Genomic DNA, 22,456 nt, shown 5'->3' with positions numbered 1-22,456 from the left:
GTTGAGTTAGCTTTCGTAATGTATAGAAGTAGCACTGTTGTTGTGTATGGAGCTCTAGCAATATCTGTATCAGATAACTACGCTGGCTGAATAAAAGAACCCAAGTTCATCACACGCTTGTTGTCTTCTTCAAGTGTGTTACAAAATGCACTAGATACCCATCTTCCTTTTATTACCGATACCTCCATCTGGCCAATCTCTATGTTTTTTCCTAAGTTTGGTGCATGTAATTCTGGACACTTCTAAGTCAGTGAGTTTTGTTGTCACATGTTTTGAAGTACAGACTAAATCTCCTGAATACACAAGCACATTCTGAAAGATGAAGGGATCAGATACTATAGGCAGGTATTTTTTGTGTACTTATAGTACAGTGAAACTCTCTGCAACCACACAGCACATAAGGAACAATATGAAAAAGAGGGCATATTTTACTGTTCTGTTTTCCTGATTGTTCTTCTTGTGCTTTTTCTCTGAAAGTGTGTTCAGGATCTTTCTCAATGCCAGAGTCAAAAAAAAAAATTAAAAAGCTTCAGTTTTGTTTTGTTGTGGAGTGAGAACCCAAAATGACAGCTCATTACAATCTTAACATCAATAACCTTTAGTATTTGTGAAAACATATTTTAGAGATTCCTTGAATGTTTGACAGGGAAAAAAAAAATAGAGTGCATCCATTATCATTCTGACCCTCACCTTCATCATACAAGCACTCATAACTCTCTAGCCTCATGTGAGGCCTTTGCCTTGAAGAATGGCCATATTTCCTGATAAACTCACCAGATCTTTGTCCCATGACGGCTGTGTCGCAGCTATGTGTGAAGAACATGCAGAGGTCACTGAGATAAACCTGGTCACATTACTTACATATCAAATGCAAGTCATTGTGAATGCGGCAAATGTTTTTATTCAGACATGCGACTGGAAGTCAAGTGTCCGATTTTTACTTGATGTTGTACACATTTTGTTTAGCAAAATATGCAAAATAGACTGTGCTTTTTAATAGCCTATTATCTGCTACTGATGGTTAAAGGGTTAGTTTAACCAAAAATGAAAATTCTTACATTATACTCATATTCCGAATTCCGGAGAATTTGGTTAATCTTCAGAATGCAAATTAAGATATTATCAATGTCATCAATAGTCCTGACTTATTCAAAGTCCAGAAAGGTACTAAAACCATATTCAAAACTGTGACTTCATTGGTTCAGTTGGATTATTATGAAGCTATGAGAATACATTTGTGCTCTTAAACACACACACACACACACACACACACACACACACACACACACACACACACACACACACACACACACACAAAACATAGATTTTACCGGTTCTAAGTGTGTTTATGAGCACTGTCCACTGAAATTTCAGACGTTTTCTGTTTGATACAAAGCACTGGCAGATTCGAGGTAATACATCAGCAGAAACTGTTAAAATTTCTTCATTTGTGTTCAAACAATAAACAAAACTCTCGGCGTTAGGAATGAAATGAGGGAAATTATTGATTTTTTGGGTGTGAACAATCTTTTAAGACATATGCTGGATAAGATGGCCGCTGATTAGGCATGGTCAGATATAAGATTCTGACAGTATGATAACCTTGAAAAGAAATATCACCCTTTCACAATATTGTGGTTACTGCTATAATAAATATTCTTTTTAAATGTCTGGGTAAAAAAACTAAATGTTTTTTTTTCCTTTTGCACACAATATATTTTATTTTAAGAAACATTTAAAATATTTTGGATCAGTAAACATGTCCGGCTAAATAATTTAAATTAATTGTTGGCTTCTGCTGTCTTCATTTGTTTTAAAGAGCCCATATTATACATGAAAAAGGGTCATATTTCGGTTATATGGATCTCCAACAACATACTGATATGCATGCAATGTCAAAAAACACTTTCATGGTCTTATAATATGCATTTATTATTACCCATATATCCCAGCGACTCCCACATGAATCGTTCCACGATTCATTTGTTCCCAAACCCCTCCTTAGCGCGAAGCTAATCTGCGCTGATTGGACCGATGACAGCCTGTTACGATTGGTCGACAGCGTTCAATGCTAGATAAATGCCCGCGAGACAAATGCCCAGCACAAGACAAATGCCCAGCGCGGTTTGTCAAGCCCCCGGCGCACGGGCCCGCACGTTAACCCCTTGACCGTCATAACCCCCACACAGGAAGTAAGAACCGCACTTAGCAGTGAAAATGAAACCGATAGCGTGCACATCATTTACTGAGCGTGATTTCCGTGACCAAGCTTTTCTCCCTTCTCAGCTGTAATTTAGATCATTTCTATTTGCAATTATTGCTGTGAAATTATTTGCTCTTGCGTGAAGTGTTATATGTTCTCAGGGCTTACCTGTACTCTGCTTTGCCCAAAGATCCCATCCCCAGCCAGGGGGTTGTAGTGCTCACCAGTGTGTAGCAGGCTGCCTTTGTGCCTAATAAACTGGCCTTATTTTGCACGCACCCTAGTGTATTGTCTCCCCATTCTCACGAGTCTCATACTCCAGTCTTTTCTGATCCTTCCATTAACAAACGAATGAATCGCCCACTGTAAGCATGTAGACTGCTAAATCAATTATTTCCCCTCACACTTCCAATAATATCCAGGTAAGCAGGTAAGTCTACTTGACTTATGACTTCAGGATCTGTTTGTCTTCGCTGCTGTGTAAGTGGGCAGGGCACAGGTTTAAATTTTCCCTGGTTTGCGCCCACAACAATTATGTTTCGTAGTCACGTCACGCCGAAACGACTAAAGACTCGTTATGAAGACGATTCCTTCTAACCACTATGAGTCGACTCTTTTTTTTAGATGAATCAATAGTTTTAAAAACTGTCTACTTTCAGATTTAAGCCTTAGCTGGATATTTCACTTCACTTTGATCTGTGTTACACACTACATGGAAGCTCATTTTCGAAAACCCACAATAGGGGCTCTTTAAAAAAAACATTCATTCATTTATTTGTTTTACAATTTAAAATAGCATCTTAGGAAATCTTTTCTGCTTGAGATACAGTTGTCCTATAAAAACTAAAAAAAAAAAAAAAAAAAACCTTAGGAATGATATAGCAGAAAAATTTGACGGTTTTAAAGGGTCACGAAACACCAAAACACATTTTTTGAGCTGTTGACAGTCGTATATGTGTCCCACACTGCTAAAAACACTATTAGGACACCTATATTTCACTAAAAAGTGTAAATTGGTTGTTTTTGCGTTATTTCAAGCAAATTTGTACTTCCTGTTTGAAACGAATTTTTGAAGCTGCGTCACGGCCATGACATAATAGTGTGTATTCCAGCGTGCAGACTGGGCGTCTGTGCCAGAGTGAGTCTTATTACGTCTTACAGTGTGATGCATTAATGCATGAGTAAGGCTTGGGTCAAACCAATCAGCGCGCTCTATTGTGCAACTTCATTAATATTCATTATTGTCACCGTGTTTACACCACAAAGACGCCACATTGTGTTGGCAAAACAAGCGTGAAGTGTTGCTTTTATAGTTTGCTGCTGTTAAGTTTCGTTTTCATTTTCTCTCTGTGAGAGCTTATCTGGATCACGTGTGGATTAACAGTGTACGCGACGCGCGACAACAATAACTTACGTGTCTAAGGAGGATTATTGTTTACCTGAGAGCTGTTCTCATCTGCAAACGCTGAAATCTGGATTTGCTTGTAGTATTCTCTTCATAAAGACGCGGCTCCAGTTGCTGGTGATTGTTCTGTCTCTACAGATTTGGTAAGTGAGCGACCAGTGCTCTTTGTTTATTCAGTTTGTTCGTATCGAATTAAGTTAACTATTGCACTGAGTGCAGAAATGTTAGCACCGCATTTTGTGACCGGAATAACACACGCGGCTTTCTGACACTACCTGCCGTGTGCATCTAAGTTTCCGGGAAATGCAGAGTTTTTTTTTCTCTCATTCGCCGTGCGGTATCAAACATTGCATGAAAAAAACACGCTTGCAGCAGTTCCTCGAATCAAATATCTCGTTTGTTGCGAGAGGCATGAATGAATTCCCTGAATGAAAGAGCCAAACTGCAGTTAAAGTCTAACATTTAATAATTTGGCAAATAATTCGACTACAGATGTCCATGTAGGTTAAACACCATCACTTTCTCCTGTCTGTGTGTGTGTGTATTTTGACTCTGAAACTCACGCGTGCACAAATAGACACTCCCACACCATCCCACTTTAGTTCCTCCGACACTCCCCCCTAAACAGAGCTGGACACGCCCACTTTTCTGACTTTTTCCAAAGTAGAGGTGTGAAAACACCCTGCTGAAACGAGGGGGTTTCATGGCCCTTTAAAACATTGACTTTTTCAAACCACTGTATACCTTGAAAACTACTACATCTCATGCCTAGCCCTGTGTAATAAAAGTACTAATGTAATGTAATGTAACGTGCATTTATAGGGCACAATTACCAAGCGCTTCACAATCATGAGCGGGGTATCTCCATACCACCACCAGTGTGCAGCAATCGACTTGGATGATGCAACGGCAGCCACAGGACACCGGAGTCAGTGCGCTCACCACACACCAGCTATTGGTGGAGTGAAGAGACAGTGAATAGAGCCAATCTGGTGGATGGGGATGATTGGGAGGCCATGATCGTAAGGGCAGATTGAAGGACTTTGGCCATGACACCGGGGTTACACCACGAGAAGTGCCAAGGGATTTTTAATGACCACAGAGAGTCAGAAGTTTGGTTTAATGTTCATCTGAAAGATGGTGACAACTGACTGTGTAGTGTCCTCTTCACTAAGCCAAAAAGAAAATGAATGAAGAAATGAATCAGGACAAGATGGTAATGCATAAGCAACAATAACAAAATAAAAAAAAATAAAAAACGCATAAAAACAAAGTGCATAACCTATATATGCTTAAGCATTTAAATAGTAAGAGATTTTGAACAGGAATCAAGGAGAGAAAGACAGCAGGCCATTAGCGTGTCGGCCATAACCCGAAAAGACAGATTTGACAACTAATGTAAAAACAACGGTCGCCCATAAATCAAGGCTGAGGGAGAAATTGGATGATGAGGGTTAATCAATATGGGGTCAGGCTTTACCACGGCGCAAGATGACACTCCATTTGTTACAGTGAGCTGTGAGAGGAAGCATCAGTCATAGTGGAGCCGCCTGGCATCAGCAGTGACCTGAAAGTACTGTATAGTCGATTGTCATCCATGCATCCAAAGTAGTGTAATAATTCTCTATAATAATTATAGGTAATTTATGTTTATTAGATCATACATTCAGGTAAACATTGCAATAATCTTAATATATGAATAAAAAACTGTTTAAGTTTCTTTCTTGTGTTCAACACACAAAGAAAGGTGTTTTGCACAGTGCTGGAAAGCAGCAGCCATCGACTTCCATAGTGTGTTTTTTGTTTTTATATGGATATCAGTGTACATTTGTTAAGATATCCTGTTTTGTGTTTAATAAAAAGGTTTTAAACCACTTGAGTGTGATTAAATGGTAAGGAATTTTAATTTTGGGGTGCATTAACCTTTTAATGACAAGCTATTGCATTGTTTTTGTAATATTATACAGCTGGTGTATTTTTGCAGGTGTAAAATTATTTCGATTGTGACAACAAATATTATATGTTAATGTTATGATGGAAAAGATGTGCGTTGGCGTTGCTATGCAGCAGAGCAAATATGGATGTATTGTCAGCACTTTATTTATATTTATGCATTTGACTAAACCACGCAGAATAGAAATTGTGGTTAGTTACAATCAAAATAATCATAATTATTCCTTATAAAAGCGCTTTACGCAATGGGGGAATCTCCGCATCGCAACACACACCAGCTGGTTGGTGGAGAGGAGACAGAGTGATGAAGCCAATTATGATATGGAGATGGTTAGGAGGCCATGAAGGACAGAGGCCAGTGGTCAATTTTTACCAGGATGCCGGGGTTAAACCCTACTCTTTTTTGAAGGACATCCTGGCATTTTTAATGACCACAGAGAATCAGGATCTCATTTTAATGTCTCAACCAAAAGACAGCACTCACTGAGCAGTACAGAGTCCCCAACAATATACTGGGGCGTTAGGATCCACACAGACTGCAAGTTGAGCATTCCTTGTTGGCCTTACTAACAACACTTCCGGCAGCAACCTAGTTTTCCCAAGTGATCTCCCATTCAGCTGACCAGGCACTGCAGTAGGGAACTAAGTGAGCGTTGCAGAGAGCTAGCTGCCGGCTAGTAATTGGAGTACAAATTTGATTAGTTTTACATTAATTTTGGCCAGTGCTTAATTTGTAAATGGATAATTTCCGAAACAAAACAAGGAAACAAAAGTTACCATGACCGACGTTCACCATACAATTTCAGTTTTCCCATGATCGTTTTTTAATTATTCTTTAATTTTGTGCAATATAACATTATGGGTCAACAATGGGTTAAAAACAAACATACAAACATGCAGCTACAAACATAAATTGTATGAAGCATTACTATTCAGTTCACTATTATGTGCCAAGCGAAAATGACTCACTCAGTTTAATCTTCAAGAAGAGCCCACAGCTACCGCTTCCGTCATGTTTTCTGGCTGACTTGAGATCGCTTTGCTTCTGTCTCCCGTTTTCCTGATCCATTCACACGGTTTCATCTTCTCAATATCTCTTTTGATCAGGCACATTATGATTAACTTGTGGTGTTAAAAAAATAATATATGCTTGACTGCACAGTAATTATAAACATAAGAAAGCTGACGCACAATCACAGCTTTGTTTGCTTTTTTTTTACTCAGACTCATTCACATTCTCTTTCATTCTCAGAATGAACTACCACATTGAACAGGGATGTAAAAACATGTAGCACATATTGTCGGCTTCAAATATCTATCGAAATTAACTACTACTCTATTGAAAAATGTAAAAAAAGGCTTAGCAGCTTTAAATGTCTGTCAGAGTAAACACCTGACTTAATTTTTTTTAATAGTTTTATATTTGATTTGTTTATTAGAGTGGTAGTTAAATCGGATTGACATTTGAAGCTGACAAAATGTGCTACCCCTGTTTTTAAACCCTTCTTTAAGGAGGTAGTTCATTCTGATGGACATTTAAAGCTGACAAGATGTGCTAACCATGTTTTTTAGATTAAATATGATATATTAAGCTAACGATAGGACATTCTGTGGAGGTAGCACAGATCGTCAGAACACCAGATCAGTTAAAATAAATTCCAGAACGCAAAACTCAAATAGCTGACATCTCCGGAAACAGGATTTAGCAAAATCCAACTCAAATTAAATTTTAAAAATATAAAGACAACATATTCCATACTTTGTAACCAACATAATGAAGTGTATTAGACATTACATTTTGTAATGTTCACCTATGAGATAATAAAATCATCAAACAGCTAAAAATTATTAATTTAAAAAAACAAACATAAAGCATTTTGGTCTAAATAAAAAGAAAAAAATTATAAAAGTTTTATTTGTTTAACTGAATGCCATGTAATCATCAAAAAATATGTTAAATGATTAGTATATTTACTCATATCAGCTTATTTCAGTGGAAATTTTAATGGTTAAGATCAGCTGGAACAAAAAATTACCTGTATTACATGAACAAACATTATATACTTGTAACATTTAGAGTTAAAATCAGAATTATTAGCCCCCCTTTGAATTTGTTTTTCTTTTTAAAATATTTTCCAAATGATGTTTATCAGAGTAAGGAAATGTTCACAGTATGTCTACTAATATTTTTCCTCTGGAGAAAGTCTCATTTGTTGTATTTCAGCTAAAATAAAATAATAATAATAATAATAATAATAATAATAATAATAATAATAATAAAAAAAACAGTTCAAGATCAAAATTTTGCGCCCCTTCAAGCTATATTTTTCCCATTGATAAATAATAACTTACCTAATTACCCTAACCTGCCTAGTTAACCTAAGAAACCTAAGCCTTTAAATGTCACTTTTAAGCTGTCAAGAAGTGTCTTGAAAAATATCTAGTCAAATTACTTACTGTCATCATGGCAAAGATCAAATAAATCAGTTATTAGAAATGAGTTATTAAAACTATTATGTTTAGAAATGTGTTGAAAAAAATCTGCTCTCCGTTAAACAGAAATTGGGGAAAAAATAAACAGGGGGCCAAATAATTCTGACTTCAACTTTATATAGTGCATACTGCATAGCAACTGTAAATCTTGAATCCATGGAATTAATAAAATCAATCCAGTAAAAACCAATCCAATAAAATGTATGATTTTTGGAATCTGATATTACATAATCAAGATTTCATGACTGACTGAATAGAATGTTTTACTATTGAATCATATAAAACATTGTAATATATTGTACCTAATAAAATGGCCAGTATGCTGTTGATCAAATGATTGAGAACGTTTACTTAATAATTGACAGCGCGTATTTTATAATGATTTCTTTTGAGGGTAGAGTAGCTAATGCTACTGCAATCATCTAAGCTTTAATTACAGTAGAATTAAATAAAAACATGTCCCAAAACAACACTTCAAATGCTGCAACCACTAGAGAGAAAGCCAGGGTTAGATGTTATGTTCATTTCATGTCATTAACAAGCCAAAAAACTTACAGAAATATATCAAGTGTCCAAATGAGCTGAAACACCACAGAATATTACAGTCTATTGGCAACTTTCCGCCACCACAGCTTGATCTCTCGCACTGTTACTCATCTCATACAGTCTTGTCTCGCAGCAGTGGCTATGGTGACACTGGAGGCCAGTGTGGCCTGTAATTGGGTGAAAGTAGAGGCCAGCAGCCCCTCTATTAGTCCTTGGCACCTCTGCGCTGTATCACGGGATGTTAATGGCAGGGGGCAGAGTAATTGGACCGGTTTTGTGCTTTCTGTCTTTCTCCAGTCACCGGTTCATGCTAACAGTGATAGAATTATCAACAGGAGAGAACACAGAGGTATATCTTGATCATGTTGAATGTAGAATGCCATAGTTGATTATAAAACAGCAAACTTTCTTTTTCACTTTCTGTATTAAATCAGTCACAAAGTTTTTAGACCTGGTGTGTGACTGGAAAATAAGTGTCTCTCTGTCTCATACTTATTCATTAAAAAGTTAAATATTGTAAAACATAATTAAATCACTATATTAACGACTTACTTTTTAATAATAAGTGTATATGCGTTCATCTTATTAATAGTCAACCAAAAACCATCAATTTAGTAGCAATGGTATATACAAAGGTCTTAAGCATTTATTATCTAGTATACTACAACAAATAAAGATATTTATTTAGCATTTCTACAAACTGTAAGTAAATTTGTCTAGCCCTTTCTGAAGTTTTTAATTGAATTAATCAATTTAAAGTGCCATTTAGACAACGTAATATAGTTCAAAGGTGCAAAGAATGTACTTTACACAGCACTTGCTATTATATAAATAATAAATTTTTTAGCTAGCGTCTTTGATTCCATCTTGGCTTTGAGTAGGACATATTAGTTTTTATTTTTTCTGGATCTCTTGGTTTTGAGGTTTGAACTTAGTAGTGTGTGATCCTCTAGCAGAATCCATGTACAGTAGGTTCCATAGATATAAACACTAGAGATCGCATACAGACCCTGAGCATGCGTCAATAGCGGCACCAGATTTGTAAAAGGCTCCCAGGACAAATGTTATTCAACCGCACTAGTCAAGTCTAAAGCCAATGTGAAGATGCTGGACTTTTGCGCTGCGTACAGGTGTAGTAACAAGCAAACAAAGAAAAGAAAGCACAAAGGCAGAACATTTTATAGGTAAGATTTTGTTTTTAAAGTATTTGTATGTTAAGAACTTTTGTGCTTAACAGTTATTCATGAAATTACAGTCACTTACTGTACGGATCATAAAGCAAAGTAGCACCAACTTGCACTAAATTTTAAACTTATGCTAGATTGATGATGTTGATGCTGTGCCAGGACTCTACTGCAACTGTCTTCAGTTCCTGCTTGTTCTTGGGGCATTTTCCTTCAGGTTTGTCTTCAGTAAGTGAAATATATGCCAGAAAGACTTCAGAATTCATCCTGCTGCTTTTGTCAGCAGTCACATCACGATTAAATACAAGATAAACAGTTGCATTGACAGCCATAAATGTCCACGAATGGACCTTTTATCTGCTCATTGTAATTGGGATAATAAGGGAATAGCACACACCGGGCCATGGAACAGCTTAGAGGCCAATTGTCCAATTATGTTTGGATCCTTAACAGGTGGGAGGCACATATGCAAACTGTTATAATTCCTACACCATTCGCCTGATTTGGATACAAATACCCTCAAATTAAAGCTGACATTCTGCAGTTAAGGCACATCTCATTCATTTTATTTCAAATCCATCGTGATGGTGTATAGAGCCTTAATGTTACAATTGTGTCAATAGACCTATATATGTGTACATATCTATGGCTTAGGATGGCCAGTCCTCCACTACACCTTAGACCCACATTAATTTCAAAAGAACGAATGTTGCCATTTTAGTACCCTGTTCTAAAATGGCCGCTCTATTGGCTCATTCCTTCCAATAAACAACAAAAACGTAGGTGACAGATAATGTAAATATGTATAAGTGGGTTCAGTCTGACCTCATGTTTCATGCGATTAACTGTTTGCTGCACGTGTCACACTTTTAGGTGCTTGTGGTCCCAAACTTTGAATTAAACCCTGAGTTAATTGAGAATATTTTTATCAAGTGTTGTGAAACCATTTTTACACACATTTGCAAAATCTGCAAAAACACTGTGTTATGTACTGTATGCCAGGTCAGTATTTGCTGCTGTCACCTTGTTAACAAACAGTACCTGTAATAACGTGCTGTCAGCGGCTTGGCACTGGTTGATATGTAGAATTTGCTGTGTTTGTATGATGATTGGGCAACACGGTGGCACAATGGACATCACAATTGCCTCACAGCAAGAAGGTCACTGGTTGGAGCCCTGGTCAGTTGGCATTTCTGTGTGGAGTTTGCATGTTCTCCCTGTGTTTGCGTGGGTTTCCTCCAGGTGCTCTGGTTTTCCCCACAGTTCAAAGACATGCGCTAGGTGAATTGAATAAACTAAATTGTTCGTAGTGTATGTGTGTGAATGAGAGTGTATGGGTGTTTTCCAGTGATGGGTTGCAGCCGGAAGGGCATCTGCTGGGTAAAAACATATACTGGATAAGCTAGCAGTTCATTCCACTGTGGTGACCCCTGATTATTAAGAAAATGAATAAATGAATGAATGAATGAATGAATGAATGGATGGATGGATGAATGAATGAATGAATGAATGAATGAATGAATGAATGAATGAATGAATGAATGAATCGATGGATGGATGGATGGATGGATGGATGATGGATGGATGGATGAATGAATACATTTCCCCCCTCTATAACCATTTACAAAGCTGGTGGCTGTCAATGCATTTTATGTTTTAAAATCTTTTCAGAAAAAGAGAAATTGATTATTACACCTCATTTTCATCAACGCCTCCAAACAAACTTATATGTGCCCAATAAATCTTTATCATCTCCTCATTCTTTCCATTTATTCTCATCAACATTTAGAAAGACTTATCATACTTCATTATGCATGCCATGAATCTGAGATCAGGTGGTTTCCTCTAATGCAGTGGTTCTCAAACTTTTTTCACCAAGTACCACCTTAGAAAAAAATCGTCTCTCCAAGTACCACCTTACGACGCTATTTTTTAACCAGTATTAAAAAATAGCGTCGTAAGCCTAATTAAGCAGCTACAGGTGTGCACAGTTTTAAAACGATGCAGATTACTTCCTATTAGTAATGAATATGTATTATTGTCAGTCACTTTAAACATTTGAAATAGTCTGAACATTAACTGTGCTTGCAGAAAAAAAAAAAAGTTTTAGTTAAAATGTGCTTTTAAAAGTTCATAAAAAATGGCCCTGTTCTTAAAAAGTAAAAAGAAAACTGCTGTACTTAAATCTAAAGTATTCATAGTAGCCTATTCATCAAAAACTGGAAATGCTGCTTGGACCTTATAAATATAGGCTATATGTCATATTCCTACACTTTCAGACAAATCTTGAAATAAATGTTAAATGTACATGACAGGGTTCATACAGGCACAGCCTAATAAAAATTAATTCCAGCACCTGTTTTTTTTTCAAGACTGACATGCTATGTATTGAAGACCTGAAATGTATTCTCAGCAACCCATTAAACATTGCATAAGAATAGATACAAATAAAAACCAATAATAATAATATTTATTAATCATATATTAATAGTATAATAAACCTGCACTAAGTGCTTGTGAAATCTTTTTTGTACTCAAGTAAAAATACTATTACACTGCTAAAATAACAAAAAATTTAGTAAATAATACTAATATTAGGTATACAAATTACTCTTTTAAAAAGTACTAGTTGGTTACTTTTGAAAAAAAATCTGATTTTCATCATGAAATCACTTTTTTTTAAGTGTAAACCTGATTTAATGGTTTGATTGCTTACATCCCAAAGCTACATGTATAATTTGCACTAACAAAGGAAGTATAGTCAATTTTTCCTTTCATGACAATTAATCTTTTTCAATAGCACTGGTAAAACTACCAAATAATCTTTAAGGCCATAGAGACACTTTTTGCCCATTTTTAAAAATATATATTTTTAAGCTTTGAAAGGTTAAATTAAAGTATATGGTAAAAAGATTTAAATTTAGCCTTTTATTTACATATTTTACACTATTTTCTTAACAATATGGCAAATTTGTTTCTTAAATAGCTGTACATCACATGTAGATTTTATTTTACACTTGATCTGAATCTAAAATAGAAACGTAAAAAAATACAAGTACACTGTCAGTAAAAAAATAAAACAAATGACTTCATTTTACTTGAGGTATTTGAAATATGACGACACTACATTTATCAAAGCAGTGCTTTAAGAGCCTTATTGTAAATTGTGATAAATAAACAATAAGTAGGCTAACAATGGATTGCTTTGACCTGTAATGCTTTAGGACAGATCAGAATACAGCTAAATGTATAAATCACACAAATACCTCATCCAGAAACATTTCCAGCATAATTCTTTTGTCGTAAAGAAATAAAAAATGTTCCACCTTTGCTAAAAGTAAGTTTCACTTCACAACACAGCCAAATAAGAAGACCAGTAACGTTAGCATTGTCATTGATTATGCATCAATCTATTTCTAAATATTTGATAACTTTGAATACTTTTGACTAAATTTAGTTAAGGAGCAAAGATAAATAATGTCTACTTTAATAGTGGAAAGATCGCGATTGTATTCAATCTGAGCACACAGGCCATCATGAGAGCACTGCAGTTCATTTGAAAAAAAGCATATTTAAGAGCTCGCATATCTGTTTTAGCGATTTGCGTACATGAATGCGCTGTCGTGTTAAAATAAAGCACTCGCCACATTTCCAGAAATTAGTAATTGCGCAATACCTCCATTCCCGCGCCGCCATTCAGAATGTATTTGGAGGAGTGACAGGTCAGAGGCGAGTCGACTCGCTGTTGGAGAGCGAAACGTGTATGTAGATCATCAAATAGGCAGGAAATATGTCCGCGGTTTAATTACTCTGCTAGACATCTCTATAGTGAAAACATCCGAGAAGCATTATTCCAACAAAACATTTGTTTTTAAGTTGTTTTTTCTGTCTCTGCAACACAGAAAGCCTTCCCAGATAGCAGGCAGTAATCGGCCCGAGCTCGGCTGCCCTCCGGCGCCTCCGGCTCCGACTCGGCATCGGCGAGTGTTATGCGGGCCGAGTGCGGCCCGCAGCTCGCTCGCGCACATGCGGTTGTGATGCGGCTGTAAAGCACTGGCCCGATTCCGGTCAACCATATGGCAACCGATTAAGGCTGATGGCAACCGATTAAGTTCTTATTTTATCTAGTAATCTGTTAGCTCCACGTTTAATGATAATTTGAGAAAATATTCATGGTACGATGGCAAAAAAAAAAAAAAAAAAGAATATTTAGTGTGGATGGTCGCAATGTTTAGACGCAAACAAAACAATATTATTTATAAATAGATTATACATGTCATCTAGAGAAAAACTATGTAAAATTCGCTTATTTTTGAGATAGCACGCTACTGTGCTGACTGTTTTTGTTTTAAAGCAGAAGTTGGTTTCATAATAAACACATGCGTGACTAAAGTCATGATCCACACTCCAATCCAGACGGTGGCGGTAATGCTCCAAAAAGCTGGTTGTCAACCACCATGGCACGAAGATCACAAGAAGAAAAAGTTTGTTTTTTTAAATATTTCATGTGGATTCCGGTCAGAAAGGTAAGCTTTTTACTGCTTGTGTACTGTATAATTAGCGAATTTAGAGCTTAAAACATTTCCACGGTGTTTGGTTGTAACAGCGTTTAGTAATTTACAACAGTTTGATACGCAATGTAACTTGCTTTAAGAAACACGACTGGAGCTAATGTATGCTAACGCTAACAGTTACAAACACGTCTGAAAGTTCCTTTTCCTTTAACACAATGTTAGATTGTAACGTGTGTAGTAACTGAAAACTATTTTAATTATTTTAAAGAAACATGAAACGAATTTGTGTGTATGCTAACTTTGCGTTAAAGAAAGTTTCTGTAGACGAATCCATTAACTAACTTGGCAAAACGTGTTTTCTCCTGATTTAACATTATAAAGTACCGTGGATGTTGAAAAAAATCATTGTACAGGCGTATACTTATCCAACAGTATTAATTCTGTGATTATGTGTAAATAAAAACTAATCGTTTTGGATTAATAAAATATTATTGTTTATCTTGTTTATGCAGTTAGTCACGAAAAGTGATCGAAACTCGACTGTTTACTATTCTCTTTAAATTATCCAAGAGAAATATATTACTATGCACTTTAATTCATATGTGTTAGCCTATGTGAATCAATTATATCTTTTGCTCAAGCTGTAATGGTCAGTTAATGTAAAACTGAACGTCTTAAAGCAGATTTTGATGTTTTTTTTATGTTATTGACAGTGATAAATTCTGATTTAAATGAATGGGTAACAATATTTGTTGGTTAAGTCTTGTTGTTCTTGTTTAACAAAGGTTAGTGAGATCATTTTGCAGAACATCACGACCAAAGCAGTCAATGGCACACTCTTTTGAACGTGAATAGGCATGTTATAGTTGTGTGCTAAAAGTCCATTATAAGCTGTAAACTGCTGATACATTTTCAACATAGATTGAGCTTTTCAGACATTACATTACTAATTGCTTCACAAACAGCTGAAATGGTTTATTGTTATTGGCTATCATCATCATCAAACATTTTTCACAATGGTAGGTTAATCTTCATGGGTACAGAATAATGCATGTGCTTGACCATCTTACAAATCTATGTCTCAGATTCATAAGGCTGTCACTCTGCATGAATCTCCGAATAAATCTTGTGCAACCTTCTGTGTACTGATTATTTACACTATAGGTATTATATGCATTAATTAACTTTGATAGTATTTCAGGATTTGAACCTTTCTTTACGGGAGGTTAACAACAATGTGATGTTTTATTATAGATGCATATGAGGAAGCTCGACTCAAACATCCACACGCAACTGTGATTTCTGACTGGTAGACAGATGAGGACGATGATTGCCTGTCATACATCTAAAGACAGAACAGGTTTGTTTGCAATTATTTTAAACACATACTGTCAACATTATGTCATTGATCTATTACAACCTGTGAGTTTTGCCCTGGCACTATACTAAAGTGATGTTTTGTTTTGTAAATGTATCTGATTAAGGGACAGTATAGACACATCTATACCGTGATGAAGAAAAATTACTTGGAACAAAGAGGCTGGATAAAAGGCAGGTATGAAGATTTCAGAAATCAATGCAGCACCACAAGTACCATCACCATCAATGACTATGGCAGAAATCTTAAGACCACCATCAAGATGCACAGATACTGTACATTCCAGTACACCAGGCGTGTCCAAACTACGGCCCGCGAGGCTTTTTATAAATATCAATAGAATCTGGCCCGCTATACAAAAATGAACGTAATTCAATAAATAACCACCGGTGTCGCTATTACATGCATTCAATTAAGCAGCAGTTCTTGTTATGATCTATCTATCTATCTATCTGTCTATCTATCTATCTATCTATCTATCTATCTATCTATCTATCTATCTATCTATCTATCTATCATCTATCTATCTGTCTGTCTGTCTGTCTGTCTGTCTGTCTGTCTATCTACACACAGTTGAAGTCTGAATTATTAGCCCCTCTTTGATTTATTTCTTCTTTTTTAAATATTTCCCAAATGATGTTTAACAGAGCAAGAACATTTTTACAGTATGTCTGATAATATTTTTTCTTTTGGAGAAAGACTTATGTTTTATTTCGGCTAGAATAAAAAGCGGTTTAAATTTTTTCATGAACCATTTTAAGGTCAAAATTATTAGCCCCTTAAGTCTTCAGAACAAACCATTGTTATAAAATAACTTGCCTAATTACCTTAACTTAACTAGTTAACTTGATTAACCTAGTTAAGCCTTTAAATGTCACTTTAAGCTGTATAGAAGTGTCTTAAAAATATCTAGTCAAATATTATTTACTGTCATCATGGCAAAGATAAAAAAAATCAGATATTAGAAATGAGTTACTAAAACTAATATGTTTAGAAATGTGTGGAAAAAATGTTTAACTCTCCGTTAAACAGAAATTGGGGAAAAAATAAACGGTGGCTAATAATTTAGGGGGGCTAACAATTCTGACTTCAACTGTATATATATATATATATATATATATATATATATATATATATATATATATATATACACACATGTGTCTGTGTGATGTATGTAAAATTTGGCCCGCGACAACGTTTGTTTTTTTTGCATCTGGCCCTCGGCCCAAAAAGTTTGGACACTCCTGCAGTACACCTATGAACATTTACAGTCTTTGTTCTAGTGCAGTTTGAGATCAAGACAGAACTTATTGCATCTCGTGATGTCTTTGTAAGAATTGAAGACATCACTAAATTTGTTAAGGTTTAATGCAGCTAGAAAGTAAAGATCAACTAGAGAATATCAGCAGTGTCTAACCCACTGTTGTATTTACAGAAGTTGTATGAGAATAAGCTACAGGTTGATTTATACTAATCTGTTATTTTTCTTTTTTAGCACGACTGACTGAAGTTTTAAAATCATGCAACGTCATAAAGCAGCAGCTGGGCCTGATTCTCACAAAACCAAAACAGACGTGATGAAATTCCAGATGTAAACACATTTGACCTTCCTTTGGCCAATTTGATTTGGAAAAGCTTGAAAATCAATTAAAGGAGCAGCCTGAACAAATGAAGAAACTGGTAAGTTCAAGCTCTTGCTAATTTCAAAGTGTTTTAAGTTTATTTGTTTTTTTTGATAGTTTTTTTGCTTCGTAGGTAGCCTACTTTTTTCCTAATTTTTTCTTTTTTTTTACATTAGTACTTGTTCACTACTAATTATCTGTTTATCTTTTAATCACAGATGGAGTGAGGACAAATGTCCTTTCCACGCCACTGATAAAGAAGTGGAAAAATGCATTACAAGGTAGCTACAACTTGCCCCTGACAGGGATGGAGGAAGAAAGAAGAGAAAGCTAATGTGTCAAATGTCTACATCACTATTTTGTTTTATTTTTTAAACAACATTTTAAGTGTATTAGGATGTTCCCTGATACTTGAACAATTTGTTTCTTTAATTTGCATTTATATATATATATGTATATGTATATGTATATGTATATATATGTGTGTGTGTGTGTGTGTGTGTGTGTGTGTATATGTATGGTATGTATGTATGTATGTGTGCGCGCCAAATTCTGAAGAAACATCTTGATACATTTTTAATAAATGTAATACAAATAAAATTATAAATATAAAATTGCACAAGACGTGTATATATATGAAATGTATAATCATCTCACTCATGTCTTGCTGTTTGTGCAATTGATTTTGTTCAAGTTTATTTAAAAAAAAAAGTTTGACTTTATACTTCTGCAATTATATATATATATATATATATATATATATATATATATATATATATATATATATATATATATATATATATATATATATATATATATTTGTTTGTTTATTATTATTTTAATGTTTTATTAAAAAATGTTTCAAGATGTTTCTTCAGAATTCTGCAGTACTTTTTACAAGTTTGACTTAGATATTTTACGGATTGTCATTGGTATTTTTAAGATGTTTCTTGCTATATCTTAAATTGGTTTCTATATTTAGGTTTTTATAAAATTTAGCTGTTTTTTACAAATTTTTAATTGAAGTCTGTTGGGAAAACAGGGTTGTTTTAAAAAAACATCTGTGTTTGTGTGTAATTTTTAGATTTTATGTTTAAATCTTTCTGTGTCTTTATTGTGTTGTTTTATTGTTGTTTTTATATTGATATTCTTGTGCACTACAAAATTATTTATAAAATTTTAGTACTATTTTTTTCATGCAATCAATAAACGTTTAACATTTATTTATTTTGTCATTTGTCTGATTATTTTCGTTACAGAATATGTATGCAGTTTGCACTTTATTCAAAGGTTAAACGCAGTGCTTACACTTTGTGTTTACATTATAGCCTGTGTTTGCTGTTATATAAATTCAAATGGTTGTAATACCATATATCAAGTACCAATGTAATACCAAAAGGTTTTATAAGGTGTATAAATACGGAGTCGCGCCAGCTCAGGGCCGCAGCGCACATTACGCTCGCGCCGATTCCGGCGCGGATGCGCAGCTTCGGCTCGCTTACGGCCGCCGCATCTGGCCCGCTTGATTCGGGCCGGAATCGGGCAGTGAGTCCACAGGCATCCGGCCCGAGTCCGGCAGCCGAAGTTGGGCCGAGGGGTTAGTCTCCGGCAGGCGACAATCTTGCCGGAACTGGCCCGAGTGTATTTTGCTATCTGGGTTTGTCCCGCCCTTACGTTTCACGCAACTAGGTCGACTGTGATTGGCTACTTTTCATGTCAGTAAAATCACGCTTCAGAATCAATTCTTAAACTTCGGAAACTGATTTTCAGCAGCTTATGACACAATGCACTAAAATAAACACTCCAAGCACAGCGCTGTGATCGTATGCTTCACAAAACAGCCAATGCTGATCACATCAATGTTATATTACGCATTAAAGGATTAAAAGTGTTAATTGCTTCTTTCATTATTCAGCGATTCCTCCGCGTACCACTAGGAGGAAGCCCGCGTACCACTAGTGGTACGCGTACCACAGTTTGAGAACCACTGCTCTAATGGTTTGGTATCTGTGCAAGTAGAGAGCTTGAGTGAAATCAATAACTGGCGACACCTGTCTCCACCACAGCAGAGAAAGGATCTATCTTACAGTGGAAACGTGATTTATGCCATTAGAAGACAGAACAGGAAGACAGGCCACAGAGACAGATGTGGGTGGATGGAGAGATAAGGTGGATGCAGATAACGATAGATGCACATCCTTGCCAGAAAGTGTCAAGGAACAAGACCACATTTATTTTGTTCCTTTTCTTGTGTTCTCCTTTTCCCAAAAGCAATGAAAATTTGTAATTAATGCCATCTTATCTTAAGCAATATGTGAATGTACATGTATGCATTAATTACTAAAGTCACTTGCAATAGTGGGTTTGCACTTACATCAAGATTTGGTCACCTACTCATGTGCATAGTGGTGGAATATTGAATCAATTCCATGCATGTTCAATTAAAAAGGTCAGGAGTGAATTTTCTTCAATGTCAAAAATCGTAACAATTAAATGGATACAAATAAATAATTCAATTCACAGAGTTCTGTTATCCACACTGCAATGCAAAAGTTACATTAAGGTGGTGCGCAACATCTTTCATTTCCTGATTTCAACATATATAGGCAGCTTATATTAAAAGGTGGAGTTTAATGAAATTCGTCACTTGGCATTCATTTTCCAATCCTCCATTGGCCGCACCCATACATGCGTCCTCTTTTTCTACAAATGTTCTGCACAACAATAAAAGCATAAGACTTTTCTCAACTGCACATATTCTGTTCAGTTTTAACACCTTACTGCTGACAGTAAGTGTCTACAGAGCTTGGTTTAATTTTGGACCCGCATTTATCTATACTTCTGCAAAAATGCTTCATTTACTGTATATGCAAAACATATGAGACTCGAGAAAAACTTCAGTCAATATATGACCTTCAAATGACCAATACAAATAATTTTTAATGAAAAGAAAAAGAGACAACAATAAAAAAAATATATAATTTTTTTTCCCAAAAATGGCTATACTGGTGAGACAGTTGTAAACAACAGCATGGACTGCAATGTTAATGTACTACTGAATACATTGCTCTGACAATTCAGGGTGTTTAAACCATGAAAAAATATTGCTAAATCATTTAGAAAGAGACTTCATACTATCTGTTTTATATTAATTAAAAGATACAATCAGTGTTTATTTAGACATTAGCCTAATATTTAATTTGACATGGATTATATGCATCTTATATGCATTCTTTCACTAAAAAACTTGGCAGCTACACACATGGCAAGGCAAGGTAATTTTATTTATATAGCACATTTCACACACAATGGTAATTTAGTGTGCTTTACATAAACAAGAATAAAAGCAACAAGAAAATAAAAACAACAAAGAATAAAAAGGATTAAAACAAATAAAAACAGATTCAAATGTGTTAAAACAGATTGTAAAGGAATGAAAAAATAAAAGAAAGACATTATTTCTGTTGAATGTAGCACAGTGCTCATTCAGAGTAAAGGCACAGCTAAACAGATGTGGTTTTAAGTCTTGATTTGAAAATGCCTATTGGAGCACATGTGATCATTTCTGATCAACAACCAAAAATGCTATGCACTTCCAACACAATCTCACGGCAATTCGTAACTTTTTCATTTAGTGGCTAATTCGTATGAATTCGTACGATATAATTCCTACAATTTAGTACGATTTGCTTATCCCCCAATGACGGTTGGGGTTAGGGGTGGGGTCAGGTGCCACGCCTCCTTTTTAAAATCGTACCATTTCGTACGACTGAACTCGTACGAATTCGTTGGAATTAGCCACTAAACTGGCAAAACGTAAAATACTTACGTTTTCTCGTGAGATCAGGCTGGCACTTCACATCTTCACGTCTAAAATACATTTTGGAATGTACTTTTTTATTCACCTAGCATAAACAATTAAAAACATAATAATTTGATACCTGTAAAGTAAAATATATATTTGATATTTTCGTTAATATATGAAATACATGTTTCATAATGCATTTCACAATCTAGAAAATACATTCTGGGATGTTCATTATCAATAGATACTCACCGGTAGAAAAAAAGGAGATTTGTTCTCACAATATTATATGCGTATTATATTTTGTAACTGTAAAATCTAGAATATACAGTTGAAGTCAGAATGATTAGCCTCCTCTTTGAATTTTTTTCTTTTTTTTAAATATTTCCCAAATTATGTTTAACAGAGCAAAAACATTTTCACAGTGTGTCTGATAATGTTTCTTTTCTATGGAGAAAGTCTTATTTGTTTTATTTTGGTTAGAACAAAAGCAGTTTTTAATTTTTAAAAAATCTTTTAGGGTCAAAATTATTAGCCCCTTTAGCTATATTTATTGCTGTTGAAACATTTTAAGAATTATCAGTGGGAAAAGAATGTATCTGAGCTCAATTTAGAGCTTCATGGCAAGGGCTGTTAGTACTTATGTAGCCCACTTGTAATTTTTTATTACATGTTAATTAAGATGTTTTTATAATGTACTTAAGTTACAAGAGTGTACCAGAGTGTACAAAAGTGTACCAAAGGTACTAACCTTAGGATAGCTTTTCATTTCAATTCCATTCAACTAAATTCATCTTTATTTCTGTAGTGCTTTTACAATGTAAATTGTGTCAAGGCAGCTTAACAAAGAAGATTAGTAAATTAAAATGGTGTCAGTGCAGTTTTCAGAGTTTAAGTTTAGTTTAGTTTAGTTCAGTGAGGTTAAATTTTTACTGCTGAAAGTGCAAACACTGAACAGCAAATCCATCGATGCGCAGCTCCAAGAGTCCCAAACCAAGCGAAGCCAGTGGTGATAGTGGAGAGGAAAACATTTCTATATATTATGTCTGACAGTGTACCGTATAAATATGTATACGTATACATATTTATGTAATACTTAAAGGGACATCTAAAGGCTTAACTAGGTTAATTAGGCTAACTAGACAGCTAGATGGCTAAAATTCAAGTATAAATCACAAGACAGGATATGACAACATCATGACTAGGCGATCAGAAATGAATGAAAGAAGAGGCAAAGGTGCTGCTCGGGCAAGACAGACAGCGCTGAGTCCTTAGGTGCAGCAGGCAGGCACTATCCTGGTAAAGAAGGAGAAAATGTGGCGATGTGGCTGTATTTTGTTGGCGCTTTTTTGT

General features: G+C 35.2%; 1 long non-coding RNA gene across 2 annotated transcripts; it reads left to right on the top strand.

Moving 5' to 3' along the window:
• The first annotated feature begins 14,238 nt into the window (after positions 1 to 14,238).
• Positions 14,239 to 17,646, top strand: LOC137495638 (uncharacterized). 2 transcript variants are annotated; one of them, XR_011015588.2, is made up of 4 exons: positions 14,239 to 14,310; positions 15,553 to 15,658; positions 15,783 to 15,853; positions 17,172 to 17,339. It is a non-coding gene; the product is annotated as an uncharacterized lncRNA (long non-coding RNA). The 2 variants fall into 2 exon arrangements; XR_012406388.1 differs by lacking the exon at positions 14,239 to 14,310 and adding an exon at positions 17,517 to 17,646 and having other exon boundaries at positions 14,945 to 15,658; positions 17,172 to 17,356.
• Positions 17,647 to 22,456: the final 4,810 nt, after the last annotated feature.

Source organism: Danio rerio, chromosome 5 (assembly GCF_049306965.1).
Source record: "Danio rerio strain Tuebingen ecotype United States chromosome 5, GRCz12tu, whole genome shotgun sequence".
Classification (NCBI taxonomy): Eukaryota; Metazoa; Chordata; class Actinopteri; order Cypriniformes; family Danionidae; genus Danio; species Danio rerio.
Note: the sequence above shows the minus strand (reverse complement) of the source record. Positions and strands in the feature narration are given on the sequence as shown.